This window comes from Scomber japonicus, chromosome 24 (genome assembly GCF_027409825.1).
Source record: "Scomber japonicus isolate fScoJap1 chromosome 24, fScoJap1.pri, whole genome shotgun sequence".
NCBI lineage: Eukaryota > Metazoa > Chordata > Actinopteri > Scombriformes > Scombridae > Scomber > Scomber japonicus.
This window is the reverse complement of record NC_070601.1, coordinates 841055-864887: the sequence shown is the minus strand read 5'-3', so window position 1 is coordinate 864887 and position 23833 is coordinate 841055. Positions and strand designations below refer to the sequence as shown.

General features: G+C 44.4%; 2 long non-coding RNA genes and 1 other non-coding gene across 5 annotated transcripts; 1 reads left to right on the top strand and 2 right to left on the bottom strand.

Moving 5' to 3' along the window:
• Positions 1–6728: 6728 nt before the first annotated feature.
• On the bottom strand, positions 6729–20416 carry LOC128354282 (uncharacterized). Of its 3 annotated transcripts, none has more exons than XR_008320993.1 (5): positions 20155–20416; positions 7626–7711; positions 7147–7184; positions 6982–7043; positions 6729–6805 (listed from the first exon to the last, which is right to left on the bottom strand). It is a non-coding gene; the product is annotated as an uncharacterized LOC128354282 (long non-coding RNA). The 3 variants fall into 3 exon arrangements; XR_008320995.1 differs by lacking the exon at positions 20155–20416 and adding an exon at positions 8041–8087; XR_008320994.1 differs by lacking the exons at positions 7626–7711; positions 20155–20416 and adding an exon at positions 8041–8087.
• LOC128354280 (uncharacterized) lies at positions 11756–13208 on the top strand. Its single transcript, XR_008320992.1, has 4 exons — positions 11756–11802; positions 12679–12716; positions 12820–12881; positions 13058–13208. It is a non-coding gene; the product is annotated as an uncharacterized LOC128354280 (long non-coding RNA).
• A 3345-nt stretch (positions 20417–23761) lies between the features above and the next one.
• On the bottom strand, positions 23762–23833 carry trnat-cgu (transfer RNA threonine (anticodon CGU)). Its single transcript has one exon. It is a non-coding gene; the product is annotated as a tRNA-Thr (tRNA).

The window sequence follows — 23833 nt, the reverse complement described above, 5'->3', positions numbered from 1 at the left end:
TTTAATTTCTATTTTTAAAAATCACATTTGACTGAAACGAGCTGATCAGCTGTTCTTCCTTCAAGGATGACGTACACATTAATAATGTTTCTTTTAAAGTATTTTAATATAAAGTGTTTTATTGGTTTTAGAGAATAATTTATTTTCATCTGTCTCACTGAACAACACTTACTTATTATTTTATAAAGTATTAAAACAGTCTCGACAAGCTCCATTAAAATATGAACATGTGTGTGCTTGTACTTCCCCCTCATGTCCACCAGATGGCGCCACTTCACCTGAACCAGCAGCTGACAGCAGAGCGTGCAGCAGTCTGATGACTCTTCACTGTGAGTTTGCTTTCTTTCATTTTTATTTATTTATCTCAAACTTTGGAGAATACATCTAAAATCTTCTCCTCCTCCTCTTCCTCCTCCTCCTCTTCCTCCTCTCCGCTCTTCCTCCCTCTCCTCTTCCTCCTCTTCCTCCCTCTCTTCCTCCCTCTCCTCTTCCTCCCTCTTCCTCCCTCTTCCTCCCTCTCTTCCTCCTCTTCCTCCCTCTCCTCTTCCGCCCTCTTCCTCCCTCTTCTCCTCCCTCTTCCTCCCTCCTCTTCCTCCCTCTCTTCCTCCCTCTTCCTCCCTCTCCTCCTACTCCTCTTCCTCCTCTTCCTCCCTCTCCTCCTCTCCTCCCTCTCCTTCCCTACTCCTCTTCCTCCTACTCCTCTTCCTCCCTCTCTTCCTCCCCTCTTCCTCCCTCTCCTCTTCCTCCTCTTCCTCCCTCTCCTCCTCCTCTTCCTCCCTCTCCTCCTCCTCTTCCTCCCTCTCCTCTTCCTCCTCTTCCTCCCTCTCTTCCTCCCTCTCCTCTTCCTCCCTCTCTTCCTCCCTCTTCCTCCCTCTCTTCCTCCCTCTTCCTCCCTCTCTTCCGCCCTCTTCCTCCCTCTCCTCTTCCTCCTCTTCCTCCCTCTTCCTCCCTCTCCTCTTCCTCCCTCTCTTCCTCCCTCTCTTCCTCCCTCTCCTCTTCCTCCTCTTCCTCCCCTCTCCTCCTCCTCTTCCTCCCTCTCCTCTTCCTCCTCTTCCTCCCTCTTCCTCCCTCTCCTCTTCCTCCCTCTCTTCCTCCCTCTTCCTCCCTCTCCTCTTCCTCCTCTTCCTCCCTCTCCTCCTCCTCTTCCTCCCTCTCCTCCTCTTCCTCCCTCTCCTCCTCCTCTTCCTCCCTCTCCTCTTCCTCCTCTTCCTCCCTCTCTTCCTCCCTCTTCCTCCCTCTCTTCCTCCCTCTTCCTCCCTCTCTTCCTCCCTCTTCCTCCCTCTCCTCTTCTTCCTCCCTCTCCTCTTCCTCCCTCTCCTCTTCCTCCCTCTCTTCCTCCCTCTTCCTCCCTCTCCTCTTCCTCCTCTTCCTCCCTCTCTTCCTCCCTCTCCTCTTCCTCCTCTTCCTCCTCCTCCTCTTCCTCCCTCTTCCTCCCTCTCCTCTTCCTCCTCTTCCTCCCTCTTCCTCCCTCTCCTCTTCCTCCTCTTCCTCCCTCTCCTCTTCCTCCTCTTCCTCCTCTTCCTCCTACTCCTCTTCCTCCCTCTTCCTCCCTCTCCTCCTCTTCCTCCTCCTCCTACTCCTCCTCTTCCTCCCTCTCCTCCTCTTCCTCCTCTTCCTCCCTCTCTTCCTCCCCCTCTTCCTCCCTCTCCTCCTCCTACTCCTCTTGCTCCCTCTCCTCCTCCTCCTCCTCTTCCTACTCCTCCTCTTCCTCCTCCTCCTCCTCCTCCTCCTACTCCTCTTCCTCCTCCTCTTCCTCCCTCTCCTCCTCCTCTTCCTCCTCCTCTGCCTCTTACTCCTCCCCCTCTTCCTCCCTCTCCCTCTCCCTCTTCTCTTCCTCCCTCTCCTCCTCCTCCTCTTCCTCCTCCTCCTCTTTCTCTACCTCCTTCTCTGCCCTCCTCCTCCTCTTCCTCCCTCTCCTTCTCTTCCTCCTCCTTCTCCTCCTCCTCTTCCTCCTCCCTCTCCACCTCCTCATCTTCCTCATACTCCTCTTCCTCCTCCTCCTCTTCCTGCCTCCTCTGCCTCTTCCTCCTCCTAGTCCTCTTCCTCCTCCTCTTCCTCCCTCTCCTCCCCCTCCTCCTCTTCCTCTTCCTCCTCCTCTTCCTCCTCCCTCTCCTCCTCCTCCTCTTCCTCCCTCTCCTCCTCCTCCCTCTCCACCTCCTCATCTTCCTCATACTCCTCTTCCTCCTCCCTCTCCTCCTCCTCCTCTTCCTCCTCCTCCTCTTCCTCCCTCTCCTCCTCCTCCTCCTCTGCCTCTTCCTCCTCCTCCTCTTCTTCCTCCTAGTCCTCTTACTCCCTCTCCTCCTTGTCCTCCCTCTCCTTCTCCTCTTCCTCCTCCCTCTCCTTCTCCTCTTCCTCCTCCCTCTCCTCCTCCTTCTCCTCCTCCTCTTCCTCCTCCCTCTCCTCCTCCTCTTCCTCCTCCTCCTCTTCCTCCTCCTCTGCCTCTTCCTCCTCCTAGTCCTCTTCCTCCTCCCTCTCCACCTCCTCATCTTCCTCATACTCCTCTTCCTCCTCCTCTTCCTCCTCCTCTGCCTCTTCCTCCTCCTCTTCCTCCCTCTCCTCCTCCTCCCTCTCCACCTCCTCATCTTCCTCATACTCCTCTTCCTCCTCCTCCTCCTCTTCCTCCTCCTAGTCCTCTTCCTCCTCCTCTTCCTGAATGGGATTTTTTTTTTAAAAACACAAAATTTCACCTTTGTTCAGAGTCACCTAGCTCTCTCATACGTGAACGTAGAAACGTGATTCAAACTTTAAAACGGAGGAAAACTTCTCTGGAGAAACACCAAACTGTTTTTACATAAAATGTAAACTTTTCAAACTATGAGCAGTCAAACGAGGAGTGGAAATCACTTTTTCGTCAAAGTTAGAGTGGAAGCGGCAGTTAGCTAGAGTGTGAGAAGCAGTAAAAAATAGCCTTCATTTTTATTTTTAACTCAAGCTCACGGCCAAACCGTTAAAAGGAGACAAATAATTTTTTGTCTAAATGTAGACATAGGTGTTGGGATTCATAAAATGTGACTTTGACAGGCGGGGTCTGCACAAAATTTAAACGGGGGGGGCGAGACCGGCAGCAATACCTATCTCTCTCGCTCCCCATTAAACCTAATGTAATCGTCTTCTTTTTTCCAGAAGAATCTCAGTCTGTGTTCACACTGAGCTTACTCGCTCATTTTAAGGAATATCTGAATAAAATAAACTCTGTCAGAATCTGCCGGCTTCTGTGTCTGGGAATTTTTTCCAAGCACATTCTCGAATCGCCGTAGCAACCGCAGGGCCTTAGCTGCCCTTAGCAACCATAGGGCCTTAGCTGCCCTTAGCAACCGCAGGGCCTTAGCTGACCTTAGCAACCATAGGGCCTTAGCTGCCCTTAGCAACCATAGGGCCTTAGCTGACCTTAGCAACCATAGGGCCTTAGCTGACCTTAGCAACCATAGGGCCTTAGCTGACCTTAGCAACCATAGGGCCTCAACAACGTGTCGCTGGGCAGAAACTGAGCTACTTGTTTGTGATTGGCTAATTCTTCCTGTGTGTCTGTTTTGCCAGTTAACTGAGCTAATTCATTTGAATGGAGATTAATTCATGTTTACTGAGGACAAAATAAATAGTTTTATTGTTTTGTATTGTAGTTTTATGATTTGTGGTTTATAAAAAGATTCAACATTTATCAATAGAAGATGAAGAAAATGTTCATAATAAAACATGTAAATGTGTTAATAAGTTGTTGATCCTTGCTCCTCCTTCAGCATCATCAGTGGAACAACCAGCACCTCCTCAACCTGTGGCAGCACCTCCTCAACCTGTGGCAGCACCTCCTCAACCTGTGGTAGCACCTCCTCAACCTGTGGTAGCACCTCCTCAACCTGTGGCAGCACCTCCTCAACCTGTGGTAGCACCTCCTCAACCTGTGGTAGCACCTCCTCAACCTGTGGCAGCACCTCCTCAACCTGTGGTAGCACCTCCTCAACCTGTGGTAGCACCTCCTCAACCTGTGGCAGCACCTCCTGCTGTGGTGAGTAACTTGGTTAAATTGTTATTTTAACTTGTCTAAAAATAATATATCAAACACATAGAGTAGATAAAATAAACACATTCATTCCATTACACATAGATATATGTCCAGGAGATGGACACAGCACATCACATGCCTGCCCCCCCCAGCCCCCACACATATGCATGCATATCAGGTGTAAGACAGAAAGCACCAAGCAGCCCATTTCTAGTGGTCTTAGCTACACCTCTCTTTCATCTAGCTTTCCATAGTTTTTGAAATTCATGGAAATTTGCAAATTTGTAATAAAAGTCTTTGTAGATAACATTGTTAACATGATGTTCTGTTTGTAATCAGCTGTAGATCTCTGCTGCTGCCGCCGTAGACGATGACGCCACATGAGGACCACCGCTGGACGCCTGCAGCTTGATTCAAGGCCCCTCCCCTCACAGCTGAAGGTTGTCACGCAGCTTCAATTGAATTCAGATAACTTTATTTGAATTGGATTGAAGCTGCGTGACAACCTTCAGCTGTGAGGGGAGGGGCAGGCAGGGAGGAGGGAGAGAGGGAAGCAAAAGGGAAGGGGATGATTAATAATAAAATGAACACATTAATAAAAGCTAATAGGTTGTTTGATAAAACCACTTTCCCCCAATGAAGATCCAGCGACTCAGTGGTTAATAAATCTTCTCACTCACAGAGATTGTGAGTTCAATCCAAGGTTACTACTTTTAAAGTCAGAAAGCCTAAATAAAATGAACAAAAGAGTGTCAGTTCACATAGCTCTGGCTGTTAGATGGGTGCTTGGGAACCTTGAGGTCATTGGTTCAAATCTTGCACAGCCCTGAGTACTTTTAAAGTCCAACATCCAAATTAAGAAGATAAATGCGCCCGGAGAAAAAGTCTGAGTGTAGACAGGCTGGCTGGTGTAGTGGGTTTGTCTCAGATCATAATGTGTTTGTGCTACAACATCTGGTTTGAATCCGGGCGTTGCTGGGATACAGATAGTGGGAAATTTAAGTCATTGGGTCAAATCTCTAAGTAATTTTAAAAGTCCAACATCCAAATTAAAAAGATAAATGCGCCCGGAGAAAAGGTCTAAGTATGATACAGGATCCAGATCAGTGAGATAAGTGTTGGGCATTAGGTACTTGAAATTGTGGCTGTTGGTTCAATCCCCGGTCAGGGTCATTGATCTTTAATGTTACTTTACAGCAGGCATCTCAAACTCATTCCACAAAGGGCCATGTGGCTGCAGGTTTTCATTCCAACCAAGCAGGAGCACACCTGGCTGGACTCATTTAATCAGCTGAACTCACTCTTCAGACAGCTGATTGGTCAAATGGTGTGCTCCTGCTTGGTTGGAATGAAAACCTGCAGCCACATGGCCCTTTGTGGAATGAGTTTGAGATGCCTGGTCCAGACTAACAGAATAGGAGTATATCTGGACTGTCATGTTAGCATCCTTTCTTTCTATAGAGTCTCCTCCAACACATTGATCCAATTCTCCACCAAATTCCACAAAGGAGGTCCAAACCAATAATGAATTAATGCATTTGTATGTAGCCTGCCATATAGCCACTGTTGGTCAAACACTGAATGCTCCCTCAGCTCAGTAGGTCTTGAATGCAACCCCAGGCTTGGCCCCGCCTCTAATCAAGGTAAGGTTATTTAAGACACCTGTGTACGTTTGTTCTTCCTTTTCGGCTGCCGTGTGTTCTGGACGGAGGTCGGTATGCTGAGATGTAACTGCCAGAAGTTGTTGTTTCTGAGAGCTAACTTTGGTTTTCTATGCTTAGTTTCTCTGTTGGTGTCTCCAGCTCGTAGACCCTTTTCCCTACTATGGTGGAAAGTGGTGCCTGGACACTTTGATTCTATTGTGTATGCAGGTGGCTAACTAACTCTGTCTCTTTTTGTAGGATACCATCTGCTGCTGCTTTTTGCCTGCCCTCTTTAGTACAGCCTTATAAGTATTGGAGATTAGGACCATCCATTTTTGTTTAACCTTTGTAGTTTTATTAGATTTAGTGGAGTTGTGGGCCAGTCTGCTGGGACAGGTTTGTCCCTCTGGTTGAGGTCTCTTCACAAGTGAGTATATGTTGGCACACCTAGAGATCTGCTAGCCCTAGTCCACTTGTGTTTTGTTTTTAACTATTGGTAGTATATTCAGATTGTAGTTTTTAAACTGAATTTGTAATAAAATGCTTTTACATTAAAACTCAATATTGTCTTTAATTTACTTTTGTCAGCTTATTCTTGAAAACTGTATCAGAACCAGTCTATGACCTGAACTCTATTTTGGAGTCACTGACTTTTCATGTACCATAATTCCAAGTGGTGTATCACATCTAGTCCCTTTCCAACCGTTAGCACTGCTGTGTACAATGTACAGCAGTTCATTTTGTATGGTCCTGCTGGAAATGGTCCAAATGCACCATTTCCTTATTAGAAGTAACAGATGGTGTTTACTAGCACCTCATTTAGTGACATCTTCAGTGTACTTAGTGCAACTTGCTTTGGTTCTGATATGCCTCACACTGTGCTAATTGTCTTATACCTACAATGTATTGCCATGTAGTTGTGAGATATTGCACTATCTGTTGAATACTCTGATAATGTAGTCAAATCTGGAATAAAGCCTAATAAACCATGAAACAGTTGCTGCAGATTGTTCAAATTTTATTCAACCATCACAGATTTTACATTCCAGTAAAGTTGATGTAATCAATGTTAGACAGTTTAAATTTCAAACTCAGGCTGAGCAGAAGTGCCTGGTCACATCCCAGCAGGTGGACTCCAGTTCTCCACACCAGTCAAGCAACACTAAAAAATAAAAAGAGAACACATTACTAGAGAGCACTTGAGTTTTGAAAAGAAATTGCAATTCACATGTTAGCTTAATAGAATCTGTGCCAAAGTCCTGACATTTCTCTCCAATACTAAGAGTCCACTGCAGATAGAGAAGTCTGCCATGGCAGTACAGGATTGGGGATACATACCTGACATCAGTCTTGGTTCCTGCTGTGTACTGCCCCCTACAGGCCAGCTGCTCCACACACTGCTGTAGAGAAAAGAGTCAGTTAAAGCAGGAACAATACTGGTCACTGCTCAGGGTTTGATTATCACCACATTAATATACATTTTACTGGTTTTGCATCACTCACCTTCATCTCCACACTGAGCAGCTCATCAGTAGCTCTGCCTGCAACAGTCAAGGAACATTTACTTCACATCATAAGTCATACGGCTACTTTGATTGAAAACTGTTATTTTCTACCACCTATGAAAGTTCAACTTCAAAGCTTCCTTATAGGAGTGAGTCTGAAGTGTGCAGCCTTGTACTCTCATTGGGCCAAGCTCTGCAGCAGCTCAGCGACAGACTCTAAAACAGAACCTGCAGCCAAATCCAGAGATCCTCTACCAGCACTGTAACACTGAGCCAGACACACACTACCTGGACAGCTGACTGAGCACTGGAAGAAACAGCCACCATGATGTGGTATCTACTGCAATTTAAACATTTTGCTGTCTTTTAAAAATCACTACAAAATAATTTGATGTGAAAAATAAAGAAATGTAAAGTTCTGGGACATGACTTGAATGCAATGTGAATCTTAAAGTGAACCATCACAACTCTGTTAACCTTTACTCCAAAGAAAAAGGCTGGGGGGGGGGGGGGTGGTAGTTTGATCCCATGGCAGCGGCTCTGTCATGGGGGACCCAGCATCTCTGAAACTAAACATAAAGGTCATAACGTGCTGCAATGGAGCCACCAAGTGTCACAGAAACTGGAGGCAATGAACACAAAGTTGACTTAATGACTGGTTTATATATCTAAAGTCAGGTCATCCTTGTGACGTCATATGTGCACATAAGTGCTCAAGTTCAGCTGCGTGGTTGAACACGTTCAGTAACGTTAGCCAGCAGCACAGTAAAGTCAACAGGTCACTCAAAAACCGCCAAAAAACGACTCATAAGCGCCATTTTATAAAAGTACTTGAACTTTCTCACGAATTTAGTCCAATAATACATTTCTTTAAAAAAGCTGAACTTCTTACCACGTTTAAACAGACGTCAGAGTCACGTCTCCCACACGCTTTTCTTCTAGACTGAGATCCAGAGCGAAAGGCACGCTCATATTTATAACCTACGGCTGTCGCAGTGCATTATGGGAAGAGACGCCCTTCCAAAGATCGTCTCTTAAACAGAACGACCACTAGTTTATTTCCCCCTGGATCTTCATTCATTTTATATTTAAGTATAAAAGGTGAAACAACAACATTTGTACAACATAAAATTTTTGGGAAAACCAGTCTTTAGGATAGCTCAGTGAGATAAGTGTTGGGCATTAGGTCATTGAAATTAAGGTTGTTGGTTCAATCCCCGTTTTGGGTCATTGAGCTTTAATGTTACTTTACAGCATTGGTGGTAACGCCAGTTAGAATACTGCCCCCTGTAGGCAACCAGTAGAAACACATCCACAATCCTCTTTGGAGGATTTGGGATTTTAGGCCGATAGGACGCAGCCAGATATGTGAGCAGGCCGGGGATCGAACCCACCACCCCCAAAACTCAAACCGGCTGTCTAAATCACTGAACCACAGGCTCACATTGGCTCCACAAGTTTTCATCAGCATTTGACTCTCCAGCAGTTTGTCTGACTTTCAAAAAACTGTGCAACAATTGAACCAACAACCTGACAGCTTCCCAAGTAGTCATCGAAGGCATGAGATGTGTCTGACTTGGAAAAACAATTGGACATAGTGAGAATTGAACCCACGACCACTAAGATTCAAAGCAAACAGCTAACAAACTGAGCTATTCCCCTTGGGACTCAACCAGCAAAATCACAAGTTCAAGAAGGTTTCCCAACAAGCTGAGCTGTTTGAGTTGAGATGCCGAGGTTTGGTTTCTTACACCTGAGGCTCCAACTTGTCAACCTAATTAATCTGTAATTGGAGCAATGATTATGAATGATTAACATTATTAATTTATTAATACATAATTATTAATAATCATTAGATTAACATTAATTGAAGCAAGTAATGTTCATCTATTAATGATTAATATTAATAATAAATTAATGTAAACATTGTCACTACAGTTCAACAAGCTAGTTAACTGTAATTCACAGTTGCACCAACAGAATATACAATGGCTTCATATGAGAAAGTTGCAAACTCATTATATAATTCATTCTTCCACTGGGAGATGTTTTCAGGACATCCCTCATACCCTTGCAGTGCTAGTATGAAGTAAGAGAGCTTTCTTGTAGAATTTTAAATCAGTATAGACTGGATAGGCTGTCGTGAATATTATTTCATATATTTTTAATCAGGTGATCTCATCAGGATCAAAAGAGTGCAGAAATACACACTTGGTCTACAGCAGTGGTCTCCAACCCTGCTCCTGGAGAGCTACTGCCCTTAGGTATCTCCCCACTCTAACACACCTGATTCTAATTATTAGCATGTTATCAAACCCTTTAACGAGCTTCAGCTAATAATTAGAATCAGGTGTGTATAAAACATGCAGGGCAGTAGCTCTCCAGGAGCAGGGTTCACTGCTGTAGACCAGTATCCATCAGCTTTTCAGTCTCCAGCAGTTTGTCTATAACCTTACTACAGCCCCTACATATAAGACTATAACCTTACTACAGCCCCTACATATAAGACTATAGCCTTACTACAGCCCCTACATATAAGACTATAGTCTTACTACAGCCCCTACATATAAGACTATAGTCTTACTACAGCCCCTACATATAAGACTATAGTCTTACTACAGCCCCTACATATAAGACTATAGTCTTACTACAGCCCCTACATATAAGACTATAGTCTTACTACAGCCCCTACATATAAGACTATAGTCTTACTACAGCCCCTACATATAAGACTATAGTCTTACTACAGCCCCTACATATAAGACTATAGTCTTACTACAGCCCCTACATATAAGACTATAGCCTTACTACAGCCCCTACATATAAGACTATAACCTTACTACAGCCCCTACATATAAGACTATAGTCTTACTACAGCCCCTACATATAAGACTATAACCTTACTACAGCCCCTACATATAAGGCTATAGTCTTACTACAGCCCCTACATATAAGACTATAGTCTTACTACAGCCCCTACATATAAGACTATAGTCTTACTACAGCCCCTACATATAAGACTATAGCCTTACTACAGCCCCTACATATAAGACTATAGTCTTACTACAGCCCCTACATATAAGACTATAACCTTACTACAGCCCCTACATATAAGACTATAGCCTTACTACAGCCCCTACATATAAGACTATAACCTTACTACAGCCCCTACATATAAGACTATAGTCTTACTACAGCCCCTACATATAAGACTATAGTCTTACTACAGCCCCTACATATAAGACTATAGTCTTACTACGGCCCCTACATATAAGACTATAACCTTACTACAGCCCCTACATATAAGACTATAGTCTTACTACAGCCCCTACATATAAGACTATAGTCTTACTACAGCCCCTACATATAAGACTATAGTTTTACTACAGCCCCTACATATAAGACTATAGTCTTACTACAGCCCCTACATATAAGACTATAGTCTTAATTATATGTAGACTAATCATTTGTTGTGATTTTATGAGTCATCAACTCATTGATCTCATCAAGGTGTGGCTTCATTAATTGTTCATTAACAATTAATTAATTATTAATATTAATAATTAATAACTAATAGAGTAACATTACTTGATTCAATTAACATTAGTAATGATATTAATTATTAATATTAATTAATTATTAATATTAATAATTAATAGATGAACATTACTTGCTTCAATTAATGTTAATCTAATGATTATTAATAATTATGTATTAATAAATTAATAATGTTAATCATTCATAATCATTGCTCCAATTACAGATTAATTAGGTTGACAAGTTGGAGCCTCAGGTGTAAGAAACCAAACCTCGGCATCTCAACTCAAACAGCTCAGCTTGTTGGGAAACCTTCTTGAACTTGTGATTTTGCTGGTTGAATCCCAAGGGGAATAGCTCAGTTTGTTAGCTGTTTGCTTTGAATCTTAGTGGTCGTGGGTTCAATTCTCACTATGTCCAATTGTTTTTCCAAGTCAGACACATCTCATGCCTTCGATGACTACTTGGGAAGCTGTCAGGTTGTTGGTTCAATTGTTGCACAGTTTTTTGAAAGTCAGACAAACTGCTGGAGAGTCAAATGCTGATGAAAACTTGTGGAGCCAATGTGAGCCTGTGGTTCAGTGATTTAGACAGCCGGTTTGAGTTTTGGGGGTGGTGGGTTCGATCCCCGGCCTGCTCACATATCTGGCTGCGTCCTATCGGCCTAAAATCCCAAATCCTCCAAAGAGGATTGTGGATGTGTTTCTACTGGTTGCCTACAGGGGGCAGTATTCTAACTGGCGTTACCACCAATGCTGTAAAGTAACATTAAAGCTCAATGACCCAAAACGGGGATTGAACCAACAACCTTAATTTCAATGACCTAATGCCCAACACTTATCTCACTGAGCTATCCTAAAGACTAGTTTTCCCAAAAATTTTATGTTGTACAAATGTTGTTGTTTCACCTTTTATACTTAAATATAAAATGAATGAAGATCCAGGGGGAAATAAACTAGTGGTCGTTCTGTTTGAGAGACGATCTTTGGAAGGGCGTCTCTTCCCATAATGCACTGCGACAGCCGTAGGTTATAAATATGAGCGTGCCTTTCGCTCTGGATCTCAGTCTAGAAGAAAAGCGTGTGGGAGACGTGACTCTGACGTCTGTTTAAACGTGGTAAGAAGTTCAGCTTTTTTAAAGAAATGTATTATTGGACTAAATTCGTGAGAAAGTTCAAGTACTTTTATAAAATGGCGCTTATGAGTCGTTTTTTGGCGGTTTTTGAGTGACCTGTTGACTTTACTGTGCTGCTGGCTAACGTTACTGAACGTGTTCAACCACGCAGCTGAACTTGAGCACTTATGTGCACATATGACGTCACAAGGATGACCTGACTTTAGATATATAAACCAGTCATTAAGTCAACTTTGTGTTCATTGCCTCCAGTTTCTGTGACACTTGGTGGCTCCATTGCAGCACGTTATGACCTTTATGTTTTGTTTCAGAGATGCTGGGTCCCCCATGACAGAGCCGCTGCTATGGGATCAAACTACCAACCCCCCCCCCCCCCCCCCCCCCCAGCCTTTTTCTTTGGAGTAAAGGTTAACAGAGTTGTGATGGTTCACTTTAAGATTCACATTGCATTCAAAGCATTCAAGTCATGTCCCAGAACTTTACATTTCTTTATTTTTCACATCAAATTATTTTGTAGTGATTTTTTAAAAGACAGCAAAATGTTTAAATTGCAGTAGATACCACATCATGGTGGCTGTTTCTTCCAGTGCTCAGTCAGCTGTCCAGGTAGTGTGTGTCTGGCTCAGTGTTACAGTGCTGGTAGAGTATCTCTGGATTTGGCTGCAGGTTCTGTTTTAGAGTCTGTCGCTGAGCTGCTGCAGAGCTTGGCCCAATGAGAGTACAAGGCTGCACACTTCAGACTCACTCCTATAAGGAAGCTTTGAAGTTGAACTTTCATAGGTGGTAGAAAATAACAGTTTTCAATCAAAGTAGCCGTATGACTTATGATGTGAAGTAAATGTTCCTTGACTGTTGCAGGCAGAGCTACTGATGAGCTGCTCAGTGTGGAGATGAAGGTGAGTGATGCAAAACCAGTAAAATGTATATTAATGTGGTGATAATCAAACCCTGAGCAGTGACCAGTATTGTTCCTGCTTTAACTGACTCTTTTCTCTACAGCAGTGTGTGGAGCAGCTGGCCTGTAGGGGGCAGTACACAGCAGGAACCAAGACTGATGTCAGGTATGTATCCCCAATCCTGTACTGCCATGGCAGACTTCTCTATCTGCAGTGGGATCTTAGTATTGGAGAGAAATGTCAGGACTTTGGCACAGATTCTATTAAGCTAACATGTGAATTGCAATTTCTTTTCAAAACTCAAGTGCTCTCTAGTAATGTGTTCTCTTTTTATTTTTTAGTGTTGCTTGACTGGTGTGGAGAACTGGAGTCCACCTGCTGGGATGTGACCAGGCACTTCTGCTCAGCCTGAGTTTGAGGATGAAATTTAAAGACAATGTTTTACTGGAATGTAAAATCTGTGATGGTTGAATAAAATTTGAACAATCTGCAGCAACTGTTTCATGGTTTATTAGGCTTTATTCCAGATTTGACTACATTATCAGGGTATTCAACAGATAGTGCAATATCTCACAACTACATGGCAATACATTGTAGGTATAAGACAATTAGCACAGTGTGAGGCATATCAGAACCAAAGCAAGTTGCACTAAGTACACTGAAGATGTAACTAAATGAGGTGCTAGTAAACACCATCTGTTACTTCTAATAAGGAAATGGTGCATTTGGACCATTTCCAGCAGGACCATACAAAATGAACTGCTGTACATTGTACACAGCAGTGCTAACAGTTGGAAAGGGACTAGATGTGATACACCACTTGGAATTATGGTACATGAAAAGTCAGTGACTCCAAAATAGAGTTCAGGTCATAGACTGGTTCTGATACAGTTTTCAAGAATAAGCTGACAAAAGTAAATTAAAGACAATATTGAGTTTTAATGTAAAAGCATTTTATTACAAATTCAGTTTAAAAACTACAATCTGAATATACTACCAATAGTTAAAAACAAAACACAAGTGGACTAGGGCTAGCAGATCTCTAGGTGTGCCAACATATACTCACTTGTGAAGAGACCTCAACCAGAGGGACAAACCTGTCCCAGCAGACTGGCCCACAACTCCACTAAATCTAATAAAACTACAAACTACAAAGGTTAAACAAAAATGGATGGTCCTAATCTCCAATACTTATAAGGCTGTACTAAAGAGGGCAGGCAAAAAGCAGCAGCAGATGGTATCCTACAAAAAGAGACAGAGTTAGTTAGCCACCTGCATACACAATAGAATCAAAGTGTCCAGGCACCACTTTCCACCATAGTAGGGAAAAGGGTCTACGAGCTGGAGACACCAACAGAGAAACTAAGCATAGAAAACCAAAGTTAGCTCTCAGAAACAACAACTTCTGGCAGTTACATCTCAGCATACCGACCTCCGTCCAGAACACACGGCAGCCGAAAAGGAAGAACAAACGTACACAGGTGTCTTAAATAACCTTACCTTGATTAGAGGCGGGGCCAAGCCTGGGGTTGCATTCAAGACCTACTGAGCTGAGGGAGCATTCAGTGTTTGACCAACAGTGGCTATATGGCAGGCTACATACAAATGCATTAATTCATTATTGGTTTGGACCTCCTTTGTGGAATTTGGTGGAAAATTGGATCAATGTGTTGGAGGAGACTCTATAGAAAGAAAGGATGCTAACATGACAGTCCAGATATACTCCTATTCTGTTAGTCTGGACCAGGCATCTCAAACTCATTCCACAAAGGGCCATGTGGCTGCAGGTTTTCATTCCAACCAAGCAGGAGCACACCTGGCTGGACTCATTTAATCAGCTGAACTCACTCTTCAGTCAGCTGATTGGTGTGCATGTGTGCTCCTGCTTGGTTGGAATGAAAACCTGCAGCCACATGGCCCTTTGTGGAATGAGTTTGAGATGCCTGCTGTAAAGTAACATTAAAGATCAATGACCCTGACCGGGGATTGAACCAACAGTCACAATTTCAAGTACCTAATGCCCAACACTTATCTCACTGATCTGGATCCTGTATCATACTTAGACCTTTTCTCCGGGCGCATTTATCTTTTTAATTTGGATGTTGGACTTTAAAATTACTTAGAGATTTGACCCAATGACTTAAATTTCCCACTATCTGTATCCCAGCAACGCCCGGATTCAAACCAGATGTTGTAGCACAAACACATTATGATCTCTGACAAACCCACTACACCAGCCAGCCTGTCTACACTCAGACCTTTTCTCCGGGCGCATTTATCTTCTTAATTTGGATGTTGGACTTTAAAAGTACTCAGGGCTGTGCAAGATTTGAACCAATGACCTCAAGGTTCCCAAGCAGTCATCTAACAGCCAGAGCTATGTGAACTAACACTCTTTTGTTCATCTTTTTTAGAGTTTTTCACATTTTATTTAGGCTTTCTGACTTTAAAAGTAGTAACCTTGGATTGAACTCACAATCTCTGTGAGTGAGAAGATATATTAACCACTGAGTCGCTGGATCTTCATTGGGGAAAGTGGTTTTATCAAACTTCTCAGTCTGTCCTCTTGATGTTAGACTGCAGAAGTGAGATACTCTCTCAGACACGCTGCAGTTCTTTAAAAAACTATATTTTCCTCAAAGGAATCAGTAACGTGACAAGGCACGGACGAGGTTGGAAGTTCTAAGGTTGTGGCTTTGATCCTGGGATAGTTTGGAGGTAAGGGTTGGGGGGGGGGGGGGTATCAACTAAAATATGTTAGAGGAGACTTTGATACATGCCTGACAATGAATGATATTAAGGAGCACACACAGGTGCACCGGTAATGTTCATAAATGACCAGCAGATGGCAGTGTGTGGGATGTCACCTGTTGGGATCCATTCAGTCACCTGATGCAGGTCACATGACTGCCATGTAGTCACATGACTGTCATCACAGAGTAAAGCAGTTGTTTGGACTCTTCACTGTAAGTTTGCTTTCTGTCATACTCATTTTAACTTATTTATCTACAGTAACTTTCCACTGTGTTTCTTGCTCTTTTATGTTTGTGCTTCATCACAAACTTTGGAGAACATCTTGGAAGATAAATCTAAATATCTACATGTTAATTATTGATCAACCTGCCATAATCAAATCAACAGCTGATCAATATCTCCTTTCTTTTTCTGCAGCTCTGAGAAATGAATATGTCTGACTATTAAATGTGTTGTATTCACTGATGTGGAGGGACAGTCAGTCAATGCGGAGTCACTCATTTACTGAGTGAAGAGTTAAAGCATAAAGCATTTAACAGCGTCTAAAAGTAGAGAAATCCTTAAACTGCACTTTTATTTACTTTTATTTAGTTGGAATTAACAAAAACAAGTCAAACTTAACAACATAACTTACTTGTACATGAACCCTGTAAATATATCCTCCTGCTGCTTCACCAAGCACACATCCATCCACCCAGTGAGTCCAGCACACAATGCAACCTTCAAAACATCACTCCTGCAACTTTTCAGTCTCAAGGTCCATAAACCCATAAGTCGCCATCTAGTGGACTAATGGTGGAACTACAACAACTTCCTCTGACTCTGTTCTATCACATTATCTGTCAAGTTAGAGCCAAAACAAGTCAATTAATAACAAGTTTGATTTTTTTTCTGCAAAATTTAGCTTGGAACAAATATTTTTAAGACAGTTAAGTTTAAGAGAAGATCTGCAACAGCTCCTAAATGTAACTGTAATCTGTTACTTATGAAAATGTTGATGTGTTTATACATTTTCATTTATGTTATTTTGCAGCTCTCACATGAGTCCTAACCCTCATCATCTACATTTTCATACGTAACAGATTACAGTTACATTTAGGAGCTGTTGCAGATCTTCTCTTCTCATGTACAAGTAAGTTATGTTGTTTAACTACCAGCAAGTTACAGCAAAGTGTAGTTAAGCTATGTCGTTCAGCTACATGTAGTTTAAGTGTCTCCAACACTGCCTCTCCTCTGCTCTTCCTCTCCTACTCTATCAGACTCGGTCATGTTAGTTGGCCATAATGCTGCTGAAATTAAATGTCTGATGAGTCTCTGATTGATCCTGCTCAGACTCTCTGACGGGGCAGCGTCTCTCTCTCTCTCTCGGTCTCTCTCTCTCTCTCTCTCTCTCTCTCTCGGTCTCTCTCCGGTAGCCTGACTCTGTCCGCTCCGTTGCGGGGCAGCTCTCCCGCATTAGCTCTCCCGCAGCTGGCTCTCTCTCCTCTGTCTCATCCTCTCTGATGAAGATAACGTGTCAGGCTTTTCTACAAGCTAATGGACGTTAACATTAGAGCTAGCCAGTTGTTACGTTACAAGGCTGGTAAACGTTGGCTGCTGTTTCTTACCTTGCTCTATGTTGACTTTACTAGTTCCTGCTTCACCGTCACCAAAGTTTTTGAAATATGTGTTTAGAAAATCTCTAAGGCCTTTATTTACTTCTTCTCTTTTCTTTACTTTTCTGAACACCAGACTTGTGCTTACATGACATTTTGAGCATACTGAACCTGAAGTTGAAGTCAAATGACAACATCAAATTTTGATCAGGGGCCAGAACATTTCCGTGTTTTGGGGGGGGGGGGGGGGGGGTTCTTGACCACTATTTCAAGGGCAATTGGGAAGACAGCAAATAAAAAGCTTTTATGTGACTCAAATATTACACATTTTGTTTCCACAAATAGGCCTATTTTGAAAAATTTGAAAAATAATTCCATAATTTAATGAGGGCTACCCCCTACCCAGTTGTACCCTGGATCCGGGACAACTGATTAATTGACTTGTTTGGCTCTAACTTGACAGATAATGTAATAGAACTGAGTCAGAGGAAGTTGCTGCAGTTCCACCATTAGTCCACTAGATGGCAACTTATGGGTTTATGGACCTTGAGACTGATTTGAAAAGTTATTCCATAATTTAATGAGGGCTACCCCCTACCCTGGGCCCGGGACAACAGACCCCCCCCCCTCCCCCATTAGCGGGCGTGCAGTAACTCTAACGGATTACAGTTACATTTAGGAGCTGTTGCAGATCTTCTCTTACACTTAACTGTCTTAAAAATCCTTGTTCCAAGCTAAACTTTACAGGAAAAAAATCAAACTTGTGATTAATTGACTTGTTTTGGCTCTAACTTGACAGATAATGTGATAGAACTGAGTCAGAGGAAGTTGTTGCAGTTCCACCATTAGTCCACTAGATGGCGACTTATGGGTTTATGGACCTTGAGACTGAAAAGTTGCAGGAGTGATGTTTTGAAGGTTGCATTGTGTGCTGGACTCACTGGGTGGATGGATGTGTGCTTGGTGAAGCAGCAGGAGGAAATATTTGCAGGGTTCATGTACAAGTAAGTTATGTTGTTTAACTACCAGCAAGTTACAGCAAAGTGTAGTTAAGCTATGTCGTTCAGCTACATGTAGTTTAAGTGTCTCCAACACTGCCTCTCCTCTGCTCTTCCTCTCCTACTCTATCAGACTCGGTCATGTTAGTTGGTCATAATGCTGCTGAAATGAAATGTCTGATGAGTCTCTGATTGATCCTGCTCAGACTCTCTGACGGGGCAGCGTCTCTCTCTCTCTCTCTCCCTCTCTCTCTCTCACCGGTAGCCTGACTCTGTCTCTCCCGCATTAGCAGATGTTTTGAAGGTTGCATTGTGTGCTGGACTCACTGGGTGGATGGATGTGTGCTTGGTGAAGCAGCAGGAGGATATATTTGCAGGGTTCATGTACAAGTAAGTTATGTTGTTAAGTTTGACTTGTTTTTGTTAATTCCAACTAAATAAAAAGTAAATACAAGTAAATACAAATACATGCTGTTTAAGGATTTTTTTTCTACTTTTGGACTTTTAGACATGAGTGACTCGACACTGACTGACTGTCCCTCCACATCAGTGAATACAACACATTTAAGCTGTTGGTTGATATTGTTTGATTCTGACAGGATGATCAATAATGAAGATGTAGATATTTAGATTTATCTTCCAAGATGTTCTCCAAAGTTTGTGATGAAGCACAAACATAAAAGAGCAAGAAACACAGTGGAAAGTTACTGTAGATAAAGTTAAGTTCAGTATGAAAGAAAGCAAACTTACAGTGAAGAGTCCAAACTGCTACTTTACTCTGTGATGACAGTCATGTGACTACATGGCAGTCATGTGACCTGCATCAGGTGACTGAATGGATCCCAACAGGTGACACCCCACACACTGCCATCTGCTGGTCATTTATGAACATTACCGGTGCACCTGTGTGTGCTCCTTAATATCATTCATTGTCAGGCATGTATCAAAGTCTCCTCTAACATATTTTAGTTGATACCCCCCCCCCAACCCTTACCTCCAAACTATCCCTGGATCAAAGCCACAACCTCAGAACTTCCAACCTTGTCACGTTACTGATTCCTTTGAGGAAAATATAGTTTTTTAAAGAACTGCAGCGTGTCTGAGAGAGTATCTCACTTTTGCAGTCTCTCCCCTCCCCTTTCACTCTCTCTGCTCCTCCCACTTGCCCCTCCCCTCCTCCCAACTCCTCCTACCTGGTGCTACCACTCCCACCTTCACCTCCCCCCCCTCCCTAGTGCAACCACAACCACCATCACCACACAAGTGCAACCAATCCCACATTAGTGATATTCAACTTAGTAGATACTCACCCATTGAAGAACTTGTCCTCCGATGATCCAGATCCTGTCCAGGGGGGGGATTCGAACCAGTCCACGTTGCAGCGATGGCAGTCAGTCACCATATCCATTACTCCACGAGTCACTGTAACACTTGGAACACTTCTCCTGGCGCATTTATCTTCTTCATTTGGATGTTGGACTTTGAAAAAACTGCAACGATTCAACCAACAACCTGAAAGCTTCCCAAGTCGTCTCAGGCGTTGATCAGAGTGTCTGACTCGGGAAAATGATTGGGCAAAGTGAGAATCGAACCCACGACCTCTAACATTTAAAGCAAACAGCTATCACACTGAGCTATTCCTTCTGGGATTCGAACGGCAAAATCAAAAGTCCAACAAGGTTTCCTAACGAGCTGTTTGAGTTGAGATGCCGAGGTTTGGTTTCTTGGGACTCAAACTGAGGCTCCAACTTGTCCACCTAATTAATCTGTAATTGGAGCAATTAACATTATTAATTTATTAATAACTCATTATTCATAATTATTAGTTTAACATTAATTGAATCAAGTAATGTTAGTCTATTAATAATTAATTATTAATATTAATAATTAATTAATTGTTAATAATGAACAATTAATGGATTGTTAATGTTAATTGAATCAATTCAAAATCTAATAATTATTAATAATTAATAATATATCCTAATATATATCATTAATAGATATTCATAATAATTAATAATTAATAATTAATATCTATTAATTGGTTCAGCATCACACTGAAAGCTTTAAATTGGAGGACTGTGTTGTTACCTGCAGAGAGAAGATCAGCTGACGTCGTGGTTGGAGTTGAAATGGTGTAAAGATGAAGAACAGGGCGGCCCTGCTGAGTGTCTGTGGCTAGCAGCAGTTTTTGGGGGTGTGGGGTGTGACCCCCTCTGCTGGTGACTTTTTCTGACTTTGTTAAAGATGTGAGTTGAACTGTGAGCGGCTGAGCCCCGTCGGTCTTTAGCTCACTGTGTCAGACAGCAGCTCTGAAGCTGAAGCATCGTTGGTTCAATCCCGACTTGATCTGTTTGGTTGATCAGCTTTTTACATCCTGACTGTCCTGGTCTACTAGGTCAGTCTGAGTCCCGACTGTCCTGGTCTACTAGGTCAGTCTGAGTCCCGACTGTCCTGGTCCACGAGGTCAGTCTGAGTCCCGACTGTCCTGGTCCACGAGGTCAGTCTGAGTCCTGACTGTCCTGGTCCACGAGGTCAGTCTGAGTCCTGACTGTCCTGGTCTACTAGGTCAGTCTGAGTCCCGACTGTCCTGGTCCACGAGGTCAGTCTGAGTCCCGACTGTCCTGGTCTACTAGGTCAGTCTGAGTCCTGACTGTCCTGGTCTACTAGGTCAGTCTGAGTCCCGACTCTCCTGGTCCACTAGGTCAGTCTGAGTCCTGACTGTCCTGGTCCACGAGGTCAGTCTGAGTCCCGACTGTCCTGGTCCACGAGGTCAGTCTGAGTCCCGACTGTCCTGGTCTACGAGGTCAGTCTGAGTCCCGACTCTCCTGGTCCACGAGGTCGGTCTGAGTCCTGACTGTCCTGGTCCACGAGGTCAGTCTGAGTCCTGACTGTCCTGGTCCACTAGGTCAGTCTGAGTCCTGACTGTCCTGGTCCACGAGGTCAGTCTGAGTCCTGACTGTCCTGGTCCACTAGGTCAGTCTGAGTCCTGACTGTCCTGGTCCACGAGGTCAGTCTGAGTCCCGACTGTCCTGGTCCACGAGGTCAGTCTGAGTCCCGACTGTCCTGGTCCACTAGGTCAGTCTGAGTCCCGACTGTCCTGGTCCACTAGGTCAGTCTGAGTCCTGACTGTCCTGGTCCACGAGGTCAGTCTGAGTCCCGACTGTCCTGGTCCACGAGGTCAGTCTGAGTCCCGACTGTCCTGGTCCACGAGGTCAGTCTGAGTCCTGACTGTCCTGGTCCACGAGGTCAGTCTGAGTCCCGACTGTCCTGGTCCACTAGGTCAGTCTGAGTCCCGACTGTCCTGGTCCACGAGGTCAGTCTGAGTCCCGACTGTCCTGGTCTACTAGGTCAGTCTGAGTCCCGACTGTCCTGGTCCACTAGGTCAGTCTGAGTCCCGACTGTCCTGGTCCACTAGGTCAGTCTGAGTCCCGACTGTCCTGGTCTACTAGGTCAGTCTGAGTCCTGACTGTCCTGGTCCACTAGGTCAGTCTGAGTCCCGACTGTCCTGGTCTACTAGGTCAGTCTGAGTCCCGACTGTCCTGGTCCACGAGGTCAGTCTGAGTCCTGACTGTCCTGGTCCACGAGGTCAGTCTGAGTCCCGACTGTCCTGGTCCACTAGGTCAGTCTGAGTCCCGACTGTCCTGGTCCACGAGGTCAGTCTGAGTCCCGACTGTCCTGGTCTACTAGGTCAGTCTGAGTCCCGACTGTCCTGGTCCACTAGGTCAGTCTGAGTCCCGACTGTCCTGGTCCACTAGGTCAGTCTGAGTCCCGACTGTCCTGGTCCACTAGGTCAGTCTGAGTCCCGACTGTCCTGGTCCACGAGGTCAGTCTGAGTCCCGACTGTCCTGGTCTACTAGGTCAGTCTGAGTCCCGACTGTCCTGGTCTACGAGGTCAGTCTGAGTCCCGACTGTCCTGGTCCACTAGGTCAGTCTGAGTCCCGACTGTCCTGGTCCACTAGGTCAGTCTGAGTCCCGACTGTCCTGGTCTACTAGGTCAGTCTGAGTCCTGACTGTCCTGGTCCACTAGGTCAGTCTGAGTCCCGACTGTCCTGGTCTACTAGGTCAGTCTGAGTCCCGACTGTCCTGGTCCACGAGGTCAGTCTGAGTCCCGACTGTCCTGGTCCACGAGGTCAGTCTGAGTCCTGACTGTCCTGGTCCACGAGGTCAGTCTGAGTCCCGACTGTCCTGGTCCACGAGGTCAGTCTGAGTCCCGACTGTCCTGGTCCACGAGGTCAGTCTGAGTCCCGACTGTCCTGGTCCACTAGGTCAGTCTGAGTCCTGACTGTCCTGGTCCACGAGGTCAGTCTGAGTCCCGACTGTCCTGGTCCACGAGGTCAGTCTGAGTCCCGACTGTCCTGGTCCACGAGGTCAGTCTGAGTCCCGACTGTCCTGGTCCACTAGGTCAGTCTGAGTCCCGACCGTCCTGGTCCACGAGGTCAGTCTGAGTCCCGACTGTCCTGGTCCACGAGGTCAGTCTGAGTCCCGACTGTCCTGGTCCACGAGGTCAGTCTGAGTCCCGACTGTCCTGGTCCACGAAGTCAGTCTGAGTCCCGACTGTCCTGGTCCACGAGGTCAGTCTGAGTCCAGACTGTCCTGGTCCACGAGGTCAGTCTGACCGGCAGCTGCTTGAAGGTGTTGAAGCTGTTTTGGTTCGATCCTGAAGCTGAAGATTGAAAACATTAATTGACACCTTGAGCTTTTCTACCCACGGAGCCGTTAGCTCTTCACTGCTGAGAAAAATAAGCCCGGGATCGAACCCACCACCCCTAAAACACCGAGGTTCACAGACAAACCCACTACACCACTGAGCCTGTCTACTCTGAGACCTTTTCTCCGGGCGCATTTATCTTCTTCATTTGGATGTTGGACTTTAAAAGTGTGCAAGATCTGAACCAACAACCTTACACTTCCCAAGCAGTCTTCTAACAGCCTGAGCTACCTGGACTGACAGTCTTAGTGGTTTTAGAGCTTTTCAGTCTTTATTTGAAGTTTCTGACGTTAAAAGCTTAAAGCAGGAATTGAACTCACAACCTCTGAGTCAGTGAGCTGATGTCTTACCCACTGAGCCACTGGATCTTCAGCGAGGACAGAGGTTCTCTCACAGTCTTCAGTCTGTCCTACACATTGCTTTAGTTTAGTCAATAAACTTAGACCTCAGACAGGAAGTGAACCAACCAGACTGTGTTTTAGTAAGCGTTGGAGCTCATCCTGGTGAGCTCTACAAGCTCTTATTTGTGTTTCCTGTGAGAAGCTCAACAGTAAAGAAGTTGAAGAGTACCTAAAGGAGGATTTGAACCAGGACTTGTTTGTGTAGATAGATCCTAACTCTTCTCCTGCTGAGCTGTACGCAGCTACAGGAAGCTCTGTGCTCGGTCTGCTATTTGTGCTTCTATCTGAGAAGAAGCTGAACATGAGCATGTGAAGAAGGACTGGAACCAACGTTCAGTCTGTCATGAGGCCACGATGTAAGTCCCTCATCCTGCTGAGCTGTTGGTCCTGATGAAGGTTAAAATGTCTTCATCTGGTTGTGAGGACGAGCTTCAAACTGCTGAGCTAACAACCTTCACTTCTTAAAGTGTGTGATTCCTCCAAAGCTCTCAGAGTTGATGTGACTCTCTGCAACATGAAGTCAGACTCTGTAGGAGTTCACTCAGAGCTTTAAAGAGTTTCATACGATGCTTCTCTGTTGACACTCAGGCATGGACGGGGTTCGAACCCGTGATCTTTGGTTTACGAGACCAACGCCTTACCACTTGGCCACCACGCC